We start from the raw sequence: 15,526 nt of genomic DNA, 5'->3' as shown, positions 1-15,526 counted from the left end.
GGGTTGCGGTGCCACCGGCTTGGGCCCGTAATCGCTGCTCGCAGCTATATTTAGGGCCCAAGCCCTGAAAGGGCGAAGGCCCTATTGTTTTCGGTAGGATTATTTATTATTATTATTATTATTCTTATTTTTCTGTCAACCTTTCGGGCACTTTTGAGACCCTTAACGTGCTCGAAAACTCTTGAAACTTTGCACACGGGTCAGAACCCGCGGCCATCAGGGCCGGGCTGAAGCTGGTACCCGGGCGTGGCAGGGGGGCTCGACAGCGCCCCCTTGAACGGGGTCCGAAAACTTGGTCCATAAATCAGACACGCTTGCATGTAATAATATGAAACTCGGTACACATATAGATCTCATCGGGCCGAACAACTTTCGTACTTTTACTTTTTACGCCAGCCCAACAGGAAGTCGGCTATTATGGGTTGTTTTGAAACGCATGCTGTGGAATTTAATGTACTCCTCCTAGAGAATTCATCCAATCGCCTCCAAACTCGGTCAGCATGAAGTCAAGACATTGAGGATGCTAAATTGCGGACAGATTTTTGATATCTCGAACGGTTTGGCCGTGGCAAGGAAACGAATTTATGGCGAATAAGGGACACAGGAAGTGTGTTATAACTTCAGCATACATTATCTGATCTTGATGAAACTTCAGCAGTGTGTTCGTTGTGAGAGGCCGAACACAAGGATGTGACTATTGTGAGTCAAAGTTATAGCGCCACCAACTGGCAGCAGGAAGTGTGTCACTTTCAAAATGCTTTGAAATCACTCTCTTATTTTTACCCGATTTGCTTCAAACTTTATGTGTATAATGTAGACACACGGCAGATGTAGACCTGTGAAAGGATTATTGATATCTTAGATACTGTTGCCATGGCAACGCATCAAACTTTAATATTCTTTTTTGATGCTTTTGAGACTCTTAACATACTTGAAATTGCATGAAACTCGACAGACACATCACACTTATTATCCAGTAGACATGGGCAAAGTTTCAGAAACGGGCGTGGTGAGGGGCTCAGTAGCGCCACCTTTAGTCAAAAATGGGGGCTTAGTTTTACCTAGAATCACAAAACTTGGTATGTATATTGTTCTTATCGAGCCGGACAACTTTCTAATTTACACTTATTAGCTCAAAGCAACAGAAAGTCAGATATTTTGGTTTGAATGTGATTTTTTGGAGAATTTTCTCTCTCTCTCTGTCTCTGAGTGTGTGAGGGGTGGGGGTGATTTGTCAGTTGAGTGAGATTTACTTTTTCATTTGTTTTTCAAGGTTTCTGGGGCTTTTGGGTCCCTAAACGTGCTCGAAAACTCTTGAAACTTTGCACACAGGTCAGAACCCGCGGCCATCAGGGCGGGGCTGAATCTGGTAGCCGGGCGTGGCAGGGGGGCTCAACAGCGCCCCCTTGAACGGGGTTCTAAAACTTGGTCCATATATCAAACACGCTTGCATGAATTAATTTGAAACTCGGTACACATATAGATCTCATCGGGCCGAACTACTTTCGTGCTCTAAGTTTTACGCCAGCCCAACAGGAAGTCGGCTATTTAGGGTTGTTTGGAAACGCTTGCTGTGGAATTTAATGTACTCCTCCTAGGAAATACATCGATTCGCCTCCAAACTCAGTCAGCGTGAAGTCAAGACATTGAGGATGCTAAATTGCGGACGGATTTTTGATATCTCGAACGGTTTGGCCGTGGCGAGGAAACGAATTAATGGCGAGAAAAGAGAAACACGAAGTGTTATAACTAATGCATACATTAACTGATCTTTATGAAACTTCAGCAGTTTGTTCATGGTAAGAGGCCGATCAGATGGATGTAACTATTGTGTGTCAAAGTTAAAGCGCCACCAACTGGCAGCAGGAAATGTGTCACTTTCAAAATGCTTTTGACAAAAGTGGGGGGGGGGGGGTCGTTTTACCTACAGTAGCACAACTCAGTACGTATATTGATCTCATCGACCCGGACAACTTTCTAATTTAAAGTCATTAGCTCCGACCATCAGGAAGTCAGATATTTTGGTTTGAATGTGGATTTTTTGCAAAATCAGCCTCCAAAAGGCACTAAAAGCCTCAAATCTTCTAAAAATGTAATTTTATACCATTTATTTCTATATAAAAGTATACAAATATCACAACTAAACCCATTTTATTCTGTTTTTAAAAATAATTTTATTGTAATTTTATTTTAAATTTTAAAACAGTAAAGTAAAAAAAAAATTCAAGTCATACATAGGGCTATACTGCCCTCTTGTGTCCAAAAGGACATCAAAATAATATATAAAACTTTTTACCAGCTAGGCCAATAATGTATTTAAATATACATTTATTAGGTATGTGTCTGAGGATATTTTCCCACCAGTTAATCGACGTGTGTGACACGAGCGGGTGCTTTTAAAACGCTAATATAAAAGTGAAAGAAAAATACGGACGTCCGCACGGACATTTATAATGGTGCACACACAAATCACACACACGTTGGAAAGAATTATGCTTTTAAACAACACTAAACCGCCATTAGATGTCGCCAAGTGACCGTCTTAATGAGCGAGTCATTGATTAATTCGTTCAAACGATTCGAAATCCATAAACATATACAGATCCATAAACATGGATCCATAAACATCCAATCCATAAACATAAACAGATGTTTATGGATTGATCATTCAATCTTTGAGTCAACCAATTCGTTCAAAATGCTGAATCATTCAGTTATGAGAAAACACGTTCCTGTGAGATGCGTTCTTCTGTGATCTTTGTTTAACTATTTTCGCTGCTGAAACAGAACAAAAACAGTCAATATTGTATCTAAAATGTAAATGACTTCATTTTAACTGTTAATATCCTGTTGTATGAAATCAATGTCACAGTTTCAATTGTGATTGTATTCAGGAAATAGTTGCCTACTCGTCAAATGATACAAATATTAGAACTAAACCCATTTTATTCTGTTTTTGCAATTCAAGGAGTATGAAAAAGTTAAAAACAGGCTATTTAGTGCTATTTGGTTCAACAAAAAATCAAACATAGGGCTTATACTGCCCTCTTGTGTCCAAAAGGATATTAAAATAGTATATAAAACGTTTTACTAGGTAGGCCTATTGTATTTAAATATAAATTTATTAGGTATATGACTGTGTGTGTACATTTTCCCATCGGTTAATCGACGTGTGACACGAGCGGGTGCTTTTAAATCGCTAATATAAAAGTGAAAGTAAAAAACGGAGGTCCGCACGGACATTGATAATGGTGCACGTTGGAAAAAATGATACTTTTAAACATAACACTAAACCACCATCAGGTGTCGCCAGGCGACCATCTTAATGAGCGAGTCATTGATTCATTCGTTCAAACGATTCGTTCCAATGACTAAGTCATTCATGATTGAGACAGATGTTTATGGATTGACCATTGAATCTTTGAGTCAACCGATTCGTTTCAAAATGCTGAATAATAAAGTAATGAGAAAACAAGTTGCTGTGAGATGCTCGATGGTTCTGCTGATCTTTGTTTAACTATTTTTGCTGCTGAAACAGAACAAAAACAGTCAATATTGCATCTAAAATGTAAGTGACTTAATTGTAACTGTTTATTAACCTGTTGTATGAAATCAATGTCACAGTTTCAATTGTGATTGTATTCAGGAAATAGTTGCCTACTCGTCGTCTATCATATGTTAGAAAATATATAAAAACTCCATATTTGTAATTTTTATAGTCAGTATGTTGTTAACTGCGTTGCGTTTTTGTTTGCTGCGCTCAATTGTTTACAATTCTCCTGGAGAAGCAGCATGAGCCTCAGCAGGGCAACATTGTTACCATTGATCAGTAATACATACATTATTAACTGCTGATTGCAACTTAAAATGGATGTAATGAAATTAGAATAATCTCTCGTTTTAGTGATTCCCAAGTTATTTTTTTGTTATTGACGTTCTAATCAGGCTATACTCTGGTCTGGCAAGTAAAATTCTCGTTCAGGTAGGCCTATTGTATTTATATATAAATATATTAGGGATGTGACTGAGACAAAATTTTCCCACCAGTTAATCGATGTGTGACACCGCTGAGGGCTTTTAAATCCCTAACTTAAAAGCTAAAGTAAAATACAGACGTCCGCACAGACATTGTAGAGCGAGCATTTTCAATGTATGCCTATGGAAGTAGGAATGAACTTAAACATTTTATTTGTTTTTATGTGTCCACTGTTCAACCGCAACCGCGTCACACACACACATTCCAGAATTGCAAGCCTATTCATTATAGCCCTAATACAATATAATAATAAATATAGTCAACCTAACATATACGAATTACACTGCTCTGTTTAAATAGTCAGTAGTACATATTGTACCATTCACGGTAAGCAGAGCTCCACTGTGATGTTTCCAAGCACATTTTTGCGCGTGTGAAGAGGATGATTTTTTCTATCGATATTGGAACACGAGTGAAGTACAAAGCCTATAATAAAGAACAGTTTAACCTCCAAATACATCGCAAATATTGAAATTTTTTATTCTAATGAGAGGGTTACGTGAGACCAACACTGCTTACTTTCGTTTTTATTTTTACATTAAATTTAAATGATTTGTTGTGGAATATTTTGAGTGTATCATAAAATCAGAATAAGGTAAGACAAGTAATATTTTCTGTCTTATATATATATGTGTGTGTGTGTAAATATATATATATATATATATATATATATATATATATATATATATATACATATATAGACATAGATAGATAGAAAGATATATATATATATATATTTATATATATATATATATATATATATATATATATATATATATATATATATATATATATATGTATAAATATAGCTGCGAGCAGCGGTGGAGGGCCAAAGCCGGCGGCACCGCCATCCCCGGTGCCTTTAGGTTACTAAAGGCACTGGGGTTGCGGTGCCACCGGCTTGGGCCCGTAATCGCTGCTCGCAGCTATATTTATACATATATATATATATATATATATATATATATTTATTATTATTATTATTATTTTGTCAACCTTTCGGGCACTTTTGGGGCCCTTACCATGCTCGAAAACTCTTGAAACTTTGCACACAGGTCAGAACCCGCGGCCATCAGGGCCGGGCTGAGGCTGGTACCCGGGCGTGGCAGGGGGGCTCGACAGCGCCCCCTGGAACGGGATCCGAACACGTGTCCATAAATCAAACACGCTTGCATGTAATAATATGAAACTCGGTACACATATAGATCTCATCGGGCCGAACAACTTTCGTGCTCTAAGTTTTACGCCAGCCCAACAGGAAGTCGGCTATTTAGGGTTGTTTGGAAACGCATGCTTTGGAATTTAATGTACTCCTCCTAGAGAATTCATCCAATCTCCTCCAAACTCGGTCAGCATGAAGTCAAGACATTGAGGATGCTAAATTGCGGACAGATTTTTGATATCTCGAACGGTTTGGCCGTGGCGAGGAAACAAATTTATGGCGAAAAAATGAAACAGGAAGTGTGTTATAACTTCTGCATACATTAACTGATCTTGATGAAACTTCAGCAGTGTGTTCGTTGTAAGAGGCCGATCGCACAGATGTGACTATTGTGAGTCAAAGTTATAGCGCCACCAACAGGCAGCAGGAAGTACATCACTATTAAAATGCTTTGAAATCACTGTCTTATTTTTACCAGATTTGCTTCAAACTTTATGTGTACAATGTAGACACACGGCAGATGTAAACCTGTGAAAGGATTATTGATATCTTAGATACTGTTGCCGTGGCAACGCATCAAACTTTAATATTCTTTTTTAATGCTTTTGAGACTCTTAACATACTTCAAATTGCATGAAACTTGACAGACACATCACATTTATTAGCCCGTAGACATGTGCAAAGTTTCAGAAACGGGCGTGGTGAGGGGCTCAGTAGCGCCACCTTTAGTCATAAGTGGGGGGGTTAGTTTTATCAACAGCAACAAAACTTGGTATGTGTATTGTTCTCATCAAGACGGACAACTTTCTAATTTACATGATCTATCTCCGACCAACAGGAAGAGAGATATTTTGGTTTGAATGTGGATTTTCTGAAGAATTTTCTCTCCCTCTCTCTGTGTCTCTGTGTGTGTGAGGGGAGGGGGGATTTGACTATTGCTTTTATATTGTTAATCAAGGTTTCAGGGGCTTTTGGGGTCCTTAACATGCTCAAAAACTCTTGAAACTTTGCACACAAGTCAGAACCCCCTGCCATCAGGGACGGGCTGAAGCTGGTACCCGGGCGTGGCAGGGGGGCTCAACAGCGCCCCCTTGAAAGGGGTCCCAAAACTTGGTCCATAGATCAAACACGCTTCCATGAATTAATATGAAACTCGGTACACATATAGATCTCATCGGGCCGAACAACTTTCCCCCGGTCAAGTTTTACGCCAGCCCAACAGGAAGTCGGCTATTATGGGTTGTTTGGAAAACGCTTGCTGTGGAATGCGAAGTACTCCTCCTAGAGAATTCATCCAATCCCCACCAAACTCGGTGTGCATGAAGTCAAGACATTGAGGATTCTAAATTGCGGACGGATTTTTGATATCTCGAACGGTTTGGCCGTGGCGAGGAAACGAAATTATGGCGAGAAAAGAGAAACACGAAGTGGTATAACTTCTGCATACATTAACTGATCTTCATGAAACTTCACCAGTGTGTTCGTGGTAAGAGGCCGATCAGATGGATGTAACTATTGTGAGCCAAAGTTATAGCGCCACCAACTGGCAGCAGGAAGTGTGTCACTTTCAACATGCTTTTGACAAAAGTGGGGGGGTTAGTTTTACCAACAGTTCCAAAAATCAGTATATATATTGGTCTCATCGAGTCAGACAACTTTCTAATTTACAGTTATTAGCTCAGAGCAAAAGGAAGTCAGATATTTTGGTTTGAATGTGGATTTTTTGGATATTTCAGACTCTGAGTTTTTAGCTACTCTTCCTAACTGGTTTATTTTATTCACACCAAACTTTTTCAAAATGATGAAAATACATTAAAGATGCTAAATTGTGAACGGATATTAAACATCTCAAACGGTTTTGCTATAGTGAGGGACTTAAGTAATGTACAAAAAGGAAACTAAAAGCCTCATCTTCTAAAAATGTAATTAAAAAACATTTATTTCTATATAAAAGTATACAAATATCACAACTAAACCCATTTTATTCTTTTTTTTTTTTCAATTTAATAATTATTTATAAGTTTAAAAATAGTAATTGTACTATTTAGTCCCATAAAAGTCAAGTCATACATAGGGCTATACTGTCCTCTTGTGTTCAAAATCAGATAGGCCTATTGTATCTACATAAAAATATACTAGGTTTGTGACGGTGAGAATATTTTACCACTGGTTAATCTATGTGTGACACCGCTGGGGGCTTTTGAATCGCCAACTTAAAAACGAAAGTAAAATATGCTCGTCCGCACTGACACTGATAGTGGTTGAGCGAGCTTTTCAAATGAATTCCTATGGAAGTAGGAATTAACTGAAAAACGTTCACTCTGTTCTGCTCGTTCCTCGCCGTGAATGCGCACCGTTATGAATGCCCGTGCAGCCATGAGCATTTTAGTTTAATTTTAAAATGAGCGCCTTTCGGGGGGTGGATTGCTTGAAATTATTTTACAAAAGCACAATGTTGTGTTTTATTGCGACTGTACACAAATATAAGTTAACACTTTGCAGTTTGAATGTCGTCCTGTATAATGACGGAGTATGTTTTTATGTGTCCACTGTTCAATCGCGCCCACGCCACACACACACACACACACACACACACACACGGTTTACTATCTTTGTGGGGACTCTCCATAGACTTAATGGTTTTATACTGTACAAACTGTATATTCTATCTCCTCACACTAACCCTACCCCTAAACCTACCTATCCCAGAAAACTTTCTGCATTTTTACATTTCCAAAAAAACTTATTCTGTATGATTTATAAGCTTGTTTACCCATGGGGACCTCTATTTAGGTCCCCACTGTGACATGAGTCCCCATGAGTCTGTGTGCATTCAGGTTGAAGTCCCCACCGGGATAGAAAAACATGAACACACATATACACACACACACACACACACACACACACACACACACACACACACACACACACACACACACACACAAACACACAAACACACAAACACACATTCCAGCATTGCAATCTTGACATCGCAGCCTGTTCATTATAGCCTTAATAAAATATAATAATAAAATAGTTAACCTAACATATAAAAATTACACTGCTCTAAATAGTCAGTAGTACAATTCGTACATTCACAGTAAGCACCGCACCACTGTGATGTTTCAAGCACATTTTTGCGCGTGTGAAGAGGATGATTTTTTCCGTCGATATTGGAACACGAGTGAAGAACAAAGCCTACAATAAAGAATAGTTTAGCATCCAAATACATCGCAAATGCTGAAACATTTTGATTCTAATGAGAGGGTTACGTGAGCCCAACAGTGCTTACTTTCGTTTTTATTTTTACATTAAATTTAAAAGATTTGTTGTGGAATATTTTGAGTGTATCATAAAATCAGAATAAGGTAATAAGGTTTCTGTCTTATATATATATATATATATATATATATATATATATATATATATATATATAAATATAGCTGCGAGCAGCGATGAAGGGCCAAAGCCGGTGGCACCGCCACCCCAAGGTAACTAAAGGCACCAGGGTTGCGGTGCAACCGGCTTGGGCCCGTAATCGCTGCTCGCAGCTATATTTATTATTATTCTTATTTTTCTGTCAACCTTTCGGGCACTTTTGAGACCCTTAACGTGCTCGAAAACTCTTGAAACTTTGCACACGGGTCAGAACCCGTGGCCATCAGGGCTGGGCTGAAGCTGGTACCCGGGCGTGGCAGGGTGGCTCGACAGCGCCCCCTTGAACGGGGTCCGAAAACTTGGTCCATAAATCAGACACGCTTGCATGTAATAATATGAAACTCGGTACACATATAGATCTCATCGGGTCGAACAACTTTCGTACTTTTACTTTTTACGCCAGCCCAACAGGAAGTCGGCTATTATGGGTTGTTTTGAAACGCATGCTGTGGAATTTAATGTACTCCTCCTAGAGAATTCATCCAATCGCCTCCAAACTCGGTCAGCATGAAGTCAAGACATTGAGGATGCTAAATTGCGGACGGATTTTTGATATCTCGAACGGTTTGGCCGTGGCAAGGAAACGAATTTATGGCGAATAAGGGACACAGGAAGTGTGTTATAACTTCAGCATACATTATCTGATCTTGATGAAACTTCAGCAGTGTGTTCGTTTTCAGAGGCCGAACACAAGGATGTGATTATTGTGAGTCAAAGTTATAGCGCCACCAACTGGCAGCAGGAAGTGTGTCACTTTCAAAATGCTTTGAAATCACTCTCTTATTTTTACCTGATTTGCTTCAAACTTTATGTGTATGATGTAGACACACGGCAGATGTAGACCTGTGAAAGGATTATTGATATCTTAGATACTGTTGCCATGGCAACGCATCAAACTTTAATATTCTTTTTTGATGCTTTTGAGACTCTTAACATACTTGAAATTGCATGAAACTCGACAGACACATCACACTTATTATCCAGTAGACATGGGCAAAGTTTCAGAAACGGGCATGGTGAGGGGCTCAGTAGCGCCACCTTTAGTCAAAAATGGGGGCTTAGTTTTACCTAGAATCACAAAACTTGGTATGTATATTGTTCTTATCGAGCCGGACAACTTTCTAATTTACACTTATTAGCTCAAAGCAACAGAAAGTCAGATATTTTGGTTTGAATGTGATTTTTTGGAGAAATTTCTCTCTCTCTCTGTCTCTGAGTGTGTGAGGGGTGGGGGTGATTTGTCAGTTGAGTGAGATTTACTTTTTCATTTGTTTTTCAAGGTTTCTGGGGCTTTTGGGTCCCTAAACGTGCTCGAAAACTCTTGAAACTTTGCACACAGGTCAGAACCCGCGGCCATCAGGGCGGGGCTGAATCTGGTAGCCGGGCGTGGCAGGGGGGCTCAACAGCGCCCCCTTGAACGGGGTTCTAAAACTTGGTCCATATATCAAACACGCTTGCATGAATTAATTTGAAACTCGGTACACATATAGATCTCATCGGGCCGAACAACTTTCGTGCTCTAAGTTTTACGCCAGCCCAACAGGAAGTCGGCTATTTAGGGTTGTTTGGAAACGCTTGCTGTGGAATTTAATGTACTCCTCCTAGGAAATACATCGATTCGCCTCCAAACTCGGTCAGCGTGAAGTCAAGACATTGATGATGCTAAATTGCGGACGGATTTTTGATATCTCGAACGGTTTGGCTGTGGCGAGGAAACGAATTAATGGCGAGAAAAGAGAAAAACGAAGTGTTATAACTAATGCATACATTAACTGATCTTGATGAAACTTCAGCAGTTTGTTCATGGTAAGAGGCCGATCAGATGGATGTAACTATTGTGTGTCAAAGTTATAGCGCCACCAACTGGCAGCAGGAAATGTGTCACTTTCAAAATGCTTTTGACAAAAGTTGGGGGGGTTGTTTTACCTACAGTAGCACAACTCAGTACGTATGTTGATCTCATCGACCCGGACAACTTTCTAATTTAAAGTCATTAGCTCCGACCATCAGGAAGTCAGATATTTTGGTTTGAATGTGGATTTTTTGCAAAATCAGCCTCCAAAAGGCACTAAAAGCCTCAAATCTTCTAAAAATGTAATTTTATACCATTTATTTCTATATAAAAGTATACAAATATCACAACTAAACCCATTTTATTCTGTTTTTAAAAAGAATTTTATTCTAATTTTATTCTAAATTTTAAAACAGTAAAGTAAAAAAAAAATTCAAGTCATACATAGGGCTATACTGCCCTCTTGTGTCCAAAAGGACATCAAAATAATATATAAAACTTTTTACCAGCTAGGCCAATAATGTATTTAAATATACATTTATTAGGTATGTGTCTGAGGATATTTTCCCACCGGTTAATCGACGTGTGTGACACGAGCGGGTGCTTTTGTATCGCTAATATAAAAGTGAAAGAAAAATACGGACGTCCGCACGGACATTTATGATGGTGCACACACAAATCACACACACGTTGGAAAGAATTATGCTTTTAAACAACACTAAACCGCCATTAGATGTCGCCAAGTGACCGTCTTAATGAGCGAGTCATTGATTCATTCGTTCAAATGATTCGTAATCCATAACATACAGATCCATAAACATGGATCCATAAACATCCAATCCATAAACATAAACAGATGTTTATGGATTGGTCATTCAATCTTTGAGTCAACCAATTCGTTCAAAATGCTGAATCATTCAGTTATGAGAAAACACGTTCCTGTGAGATGCGTTCTTCTGTGATCTTTGTTTAACTATTTCCGCTGCTGAAACAGAACAAAAACAGTCAATATTGCATCTAAAATGTAAATGACTTCATTTTAACTGTTAATAACCTGTTGTATGAAATCAATGTCACAGTTTCAATAGTGATTGTATTCAGGAAAAGTTAGGTACGGAGAGCGAGCGATTTCAACGAAATCAGAACTAAACCCATTTTATTCTTTTATTATTATTATTATTCAATTTAAGAATTATGTTTGAGTTTAAAAAAAGCCAGAATGTTTTAGTCCAAAAAATAAATAAATCATGCCATGGATTGCTTGAAATTAATTTTTTTTATTATATTTATTTTTTTGTTTTGGCTTTGTTTATAGTTTATTTTTAATTTTTTATTCTTGTTCCGTTCTGAATATCATTACATTTAAAGGATTTGTTGTGGAATATTTTGAGTGTATCATAAAATCAGAATAATTCTCTCGATTTAGTGATCCCCTACTTATTATTTTATTTTATTTTTTACTTTGTTCTAATTAGGTCAGGCAAGTAAAATTATCTGAGTCTTGTCCCTTAAATTTATTTATATATATATATATATATATATATATATATATATATATATATATATATATATATATATATATATATATATATATGTATGTATGTATGTGTGTGTGTGTGTGTATATATATATATATATATATATATATATATATATATATATATATATGTGTATATGTGTGTGTGTGTGTGTGTGTGTATATATATATATATATATATAAATATAAATATAAATATAGCTGCGAGCAGCGATGGAGGGCCAAAGCCGCCGGCACCGCCACCCTGGCACCAGGATTGCGGTGCCACCGGCTTGGGCCCGTAATCGCTGCTCGCAGCTATATTTAGGGCCCAAGCCCTGAAAGGGCGAAGGCCCTATTGTTTTCGGTAGGATTATTGTTTATTATTATTATTATTATTAGGGCCCAAGCCCTGAAAGGGCGAAGGCCCTATTGTTTCCGGTAGGATTATTATTAGGGCCCAAGCCCTGAAAGGGCGAAGGCCCTATTGTTTTCGGTAGGATTATTATTATTATTATTATTATTATTATTATTATTATTTTGTCAACCTTTCGGGCACTTTTGGGGCCCTTAACATGCTCGAAAACTCTTGAAATTTTGCACACAGGTCAGAACCCGCGGCCATCAGGGCCGGGCTGAAGCTGGTACCCGGGCGTGGCAGGGGGCCTCGACAGCGCCCCCTGGAACGGGATCCGAACACTTGTCCATAAATCAGACACGCTTGCATGTAATAATATGAAACTCGGTACACATATAGACCTCATCGGGCCGAACAACTTTCGTGCTCTAAGTTTTACGCCAGACCAACAGGAAGTCGGCTATTATGGGTTGTTTGGAAACGCATGCTGTGGAATTTGATGTACTCCTCCTAGGAAATTCATCCATTCGCCTCCAAACTCGGTCGGCATGAAGTCAAGACATTGAGGATGCTAAATTGCGGACGGATTTTTGATATCTCGAACGGTTTGGCCGTGGCAAGGAAACGAATTTATGGCGAATAATTCAAACAGGAAGTGTGTTATAACTTCTGCATACATTAACTGATCTTGATGAAACTTCAGCAGTGTGTTAGTTGTAAGAGGCCGATCACATGGATGTGACATTTGTGAGTCAAAGTTATAGCGCCACCAACTGGCAACAGGAAGTGTGTCACTTTCAAAATGCTTTGAAATCACCCTCTTATTTTTACCCGATTTGCTTCAAACTTTATGTGTATAATGTAAACACACGGCAGATGTAGACCTGTGAAAGGATTATTGATATCTTAGATACTGTTGCCGTGGCAACGCATCAAACTTTACTATTCTTTTCGGATGCTTTTGAGACTCTTCACATGCTTGAAAATGCATGAAACTCGACAGACACATCACATTTATTATCCAGTAGACATGTGCAAAGTTTCAGAAACGGGCGTGGTGAAATGGCTCAGTAATAATAATAATAATAAATTTATTATGTATAGCGCCTTTAAAAGTAGCTTTCTCAAAGCGCTTTACAGACAAGCATAACAGCAAATGAATAAACACAATGGAAATACAAAACAAATAAACACATAAAATCAAGTTCATGTAAAAGCAATCCTAAAATAAAATGTTTTAAGAAGAGATTTAAAAGTCACTAATGTACTTGCTTCCCTGATGTCGGCCGGGAGAGAATTCCAGAGCTTAGGAGCATAGACAGAAAATGCTCGGTCACCCCACGTATGAAGCCGTGTCTTCGGAACAACCAAAAGACCACTCTGAGAGGAGCGCAAATTGCGACGTGGTGTGTAGGGGATTAATAAGTCAGTCAAATACTGAGGTGCCAGATTGTGCAGAGATTTATAGGCCAGCATAAGGATTTTAAAATCAATACGGTACCTAACAGGTAGCCAGTGCAGGGACTCCAAGACCGGGGTTATATGGTCCCTGGCCCTGACCCCAGAAAGTACTCTAGCAGCTGAATTTTGAAGATATTGTAATTTATCCAATGATGATTTAGATACCCCAGCTAGAAGACCATTGCAGTAGTCAATGCGCGAAAAGACAAAAGAGTTTATCAACTTCTCAGCTACCGAAAAGGACAACATAGGACGTAGCCGGGCTATATTTCTAAGGTGATAAAATGATGTCTTAACTGTATTCTGGACAAAAGGCTCAAATGACAGTATGGCATCAAATATGACACCCAGATTTTTTAATTTGGTCTTAAACTCCAGTGCAACGCCATCAACAGACAGAGTAGGAGACCCAACCTTTCGCAGTTGATGTGGAGATCCAAGGAGCATAACTTCTGTTTTTGAGCCGTTTAGAGACAGAAAATTATTGGACATCCAAGTCTTTATCTCAGCAATACAGTTAGAAAGATGCCCAACGTTCACTTGCTGACCCGGTCTAGTATGTATATAAATCTGTGTATCATCAGCATAAAGGTGATAGTTAAGGTTGAGAGATTGTAGTAATTGACCAAGTGGATAGATGTACATACTAAAGAGTAAAGGACCCAAGACTGACCCTTGTGGAACACCCGTATGAACAGAACCAACTTTGGACCTATAACCACCCATGAAAACAAATTGACTGCGGTCAGTGAAATAGGACTTGAACCAGTCAAGAACAGTCTCTGACAAGCCAAATACATGTTCGAGGCGATCGAGTAGTAGGGCATGGTCAATAGTGTCGAAGGCTGAACTGAGATCCAAGAGAATGAGAACGGACGTGGAGCCGGAGTCGGAGGCAATTAGTAAGTCATTAGCGACTTTCACCAACGCAGTCTCAGTGCTGTGTAATTTTCGAAATCCTGATTGATGTGGCTCACATAGTTTATTTTCAATTAAGTGTTTGTTTAATTGAGCTGCAACCACACCCTCCAAGATTTTAGACAGAAATGATAGATTTGAGATTGGGCGATAATTTGACAGATTTCTCACATCAGAATTTTGCTTTTTTAAAACAGGAGTGACTGCAGCAGTTTTAAGTGCTGCTGGCACCTCCCCAATTGATAAAGAGTCATTTATTATAGCAAGAACTGAGGGACATAAAGGACCAAAGCAAGATTTAAACAGGCCACCAGGCATGGGATCAAGTATGCAGGTGGTAGCTTTCATACTAGAAACCTGGTTGCAAAGCATCTCAGGTTGTAATAAAGTAAATTTGGATAAAGGAATGCCAGAGAACCTAGGAGTATTAACTGTAAGATCGGCAGACTGCAAGGAATGAATATTTGTGCGAATATTGTAAATTTTTTCACTGAAAGATTTGAGAAACTCATTACACAGCCAGTCAGATGAAGTCAGAGAACTGACACTATCTACATTAAGTAGACTGTTAATTGTGTGAAAGAGCTTCCTGGGATTGCTTTGATTATTATCAATAATATTTGAGAAATAGGCAGATCTTGCAGTTTCAATGGCTACTCTGTAGTTTGACAAGCAATCTTTCCAGGCCTGGTGGAACACATTTAAACCAGAGTGACGCCATTTTCGCTCTAATTTCCGACACACAGCCTTCTGTGTACGCAAATCACCATTATACCAGGGGGCTGACTGTGCAAATGAAACATTACGTGTTTTTATGGGTGCAAAGATGTCCAAGTTGGCTGTAA

This window comes from Squalius cephalus, assembly GCF_949319135.1.
Source record: "Squalius cephalus genome assembly, chromosome: 22".
Classification (NCBI taxonomy): domain Eukaryota; kingdom Metazoa; phylum Chordata; class Actinopteri; order Cypriniformes; family Leuciscidae; genus Squalius; species Squalius cephalus.
This window is presented reverse-complemented; position numbering follows the sequence as displayed.